Source organism: Parasteatoda tepidariorum, chromosome 3 (genome assembly GCF_043381705.1).
Source record: "Parasteatoda tepidariorum isolate YZ-2023 chromosome 3, CAS_Ptep_4.0, whole genome shotgun sequence".
Lineage (NCBI taxonomy): Eukaryota > Metazoa > Arthropoda > Arachnida > Araneae > Theridiidae > Parasteatoda > Parasteatoda tepidariorum.
In genome coordinates this window covers 6,236,497-6,240,120 of record NC_092206.1, presented here as the reverse complement: position 1 = coordinate 6,240,120, position 3,624 = coordinate 6,236,497, and positions in this window count along the sequence as shown.

The window sequence follows — 3,624 nt, the reverse complement described above, 5'->3', positions numbered from 1 at the left end:
GCACGCACTATAGTGCACTTAATAATGTATAAAATAACATAAAAAATATTAACCAGGCAATTATTATGTTACAGAAATTAGAACATCTATGAAAGAGATAAATCAGAAGTGCCAGTTTGGAATAAATAAAAAAACCTTCAGTATGAAGTATGATTGCCTTTAGCAGCAATACAGCACATACAGCGATGCGGGATGTTTTCAATTATGCGGTCAGACAGCTCCTTTGGAAATGCAAGCTATACTGTTGTTGTAAAGCAGTTGCAAGCGCGGTATGGGTCTGAGGAAAAGGATTGCGAGTTTTCCCAAAGCATCCCAATCATGCTTGACCGTATTTAAGTTCGATGATCGAGCTAGACACTCCATGCACTGAATTGTTTGATGCTGAAGATAATCATCCACAATGCGAGACCTGTGCGGCATTGCGTTATCTTCGTGTAACACGAAATCATCACCTATTGCACCTGCATAAGGGCGCATATAAACAACAAGGATGATATATCCATGCACGTGAGCGTTCATGGTTTCACGTGGGAAGACCTGCAGCAATATTTTCAGGATCCGTTCTTACACCTTCTACAGAGATGAAGTGTGCGAGATAACTAACTTCATGACGAAACAACTTAATTTTATTTTTTAACCGTATTTAATTTTGAACCCAATCCAGAAGACAAGGGAACTCCTAGATTAAGTAGTGGGAGAAATTTGCCTTCGTGGAGGACTTTTTGGTGGAACTAACCCGCATTTACGTTACATGGAGGGGAGCACCACGGAAACCTCCCACGGTTTGCCTGACTGCAAGGAGACTCTAGCCCACGATCCGTCTGCCACTGATGATATTTTACGTCAGCACTGTGGTCGGTGCAAGCCGGATGCGGAATTCGTATCGTATTCTATTTTGTTTTTCAGTTTATGAGTAAAACAAGTTATGGCTCATTTAAAAAATAAGTTTTTGCATTGGCTTATATAAGTGCTAATTTTTAAAATGTTTGCATTTATAACATGGTAAAGTGAAGATTAAAATATGTACAATAAGATAAGAAAAATGTATCAAGTTAATCAAGTTAAGTTCAAAACAATCATTGAAAAAATTATCAACAAATCCTTCTTTTTTACAGATTTCTACTATGTTGTTCCCGCTTAATAAAAGAATAAGTTTACATTTAAAAAAATATGTTTTTTTTTTTTTTTTTTTTTTTTTTTTTTTTTTTTTTTTTTTTTTTTTNTCATATTATTCAGATATTATGATAGTTCTGATTAAAATTCATATTATTCAGATATTATGATAGTTCTGATTAAAATTGATATTATTCAGATTCAGGGTATTTCGTTTTTCCTACTGTGAACGAACATTTTTGAGAGTCACTGTATTTATGATCTCAAATAAAACTAAAAGGACTTCGAATCAAATAATCAAGGAAACTCTACTATTACGTTTAATAAAAGGAATGGTTTATTAACTCAGCAATAAAATCACAACATCGTCATTCCAAGGGAAAAAAAATATCGCACTCACTCCAAAAACTATTTACATTCCAAAACTATCCCCATGGCAACCACAGAACTCAACTCGTTGCCATCTACTAACTGGCATATAACAAATAAATTATTTTACAAAAATACGATCCGCGTAAGCGCATAATATCTTACACCTAGAGTTAAGAGAAGCTATCCTCCCTGAAATGCGCTATTCTTGTTTCCATAGCAGCAGACAGACTCAGACATAATGGCGGGGGGAGTTCTTACCGTAGACAAACTATAACGAAACGATGGATGCGTTTAATGAAACGATACATACAAAAATAAATACATGTAATGAAGGGATGTAATAAATATATGTGATGAAATGATATATTTGTAAGTGCATACAATTTTTAATAAATTTTAAATATCGTGTCTATTGTTCTATCGTTAGATATATATATTTTTACAAACTTTTCCACGAATGTCAGAAAATAGTATTTGAATACTAGTTTACAAATTTTCAAATCATAAACCGAATCAAGAATTTTGTGTAATTGTACTTAATTACGTCGCACTAGAGGTGCACAATGGGCTATTGCAGAATGAGAAGCTTCCCTGAGGATGATTCGAGGACATACATCACAATTTTGATCCACTGCTTCGTCCGCTTTAGTAACCCAACGATTTGGGCACAAAGTCGAGCATTTTATGGTAACACAGTTTAACGAGGACCGATATGGCACACTCTCGGTTTCTTCACAAACTGATAAAAGTGGACATCCACCCACTTGCTAACAGCAGTCAATGATGCTTGAATTCAGTGGTCTAATGGGAACAGTGCCTTATGATCAAACCACTCTCGAATGAAGAATTTTATGACAGGTAACAACGTTTTCTTCTGATAGAATAAGTGATATATCGATTTCTTAAATTATCAATATTTTTTTAAATTTTTTTTTTTAAATAAATTTTTTTTAACACATAATATAAAAATAATTTTTATATTAATCTTCCTTAAAAATTTTTTATATTATCTCAAAAAATATTCATTTTTGGAATTAAAAAAAATAATAATAATTTTATTGAAAATTCAGGTTTAAATATATTGAGACTTAAATTATTTATAATAAACTTCTTAATTTATCAATAAAACTTTTTAAAAAAAATTTGGACAAATATAAAAAGAGTTTTTATATTAATCTTCTTTAAGTTTTCTGATATTTTCTCAAAAAATATTCATTTTCGGAATTAAAAAATACTAATAATTTTATTGAAAATTTTTCTGGTTGAAATATATTTGAGACTTAAATTATTTATAATAAAATTCTTAAATTATCAAAAAAATTTTAATAAAAATAATTAACAAATATTATAAAAAGAGTTTTTATATTAATCTTATTTAAATTTTTCGGAATTAAAAAAAAATAATAATTTTATTGAAAAATTTTCAGGTTTTAATATATTTGAGACTTAAATTTTCCTGATTATGCAACTTTTAATACATTTTTAAGTATTACCTTTGAAGGACTGATAAGCATCTTAAACTTAATTGCCATGAATGTAAATAGTTTAAAAAAAACAGAGTGTTTATGAGTGTTATGAAGCATTCAAAGCAAATTTTTATTCATGAAATCGAAACTACTATTAGCTCTCTTCTCCCCCCCTTTTTTCAACATTCAATTAATTGCCTTAATAAAAATATTCAAATTTCGATTTTTAAATTTTTTTAAATATCTTCTGTGCAAGTTTAAAATTTGGGAATTTTAAAAACTTATACGCAAAACTTTTTCAAAGAAATAAAAAAAATGAAAGAAAGAAAAGGAAGAAAAAAAGACGCATATAACAGTTTATCCCTTTTATTAAAATTTAACAGAGCTCAAAATGAAGGAAAAAAATGAATAAATCGTCTGCAATAAAATTTGGACAGTTATTTTTCGTATTTTATGAAATGCAAATACTCAAATGTTTTTAAATAGTTTTAAATAGATGACCGAAAAATGTAATTTAAATATTATGAAATGTTAAATTTTAAGATCGTTTTTAAAAACAGTAATAGGAATCAATCAGTTCACAAAAATTTCTTTTCAATTTCAATTATTTTCTCTTTTTGGCAACTAAGCATCGAGCACTCTTCTTTAAAATATGTAGTAACCCTACCGTGAC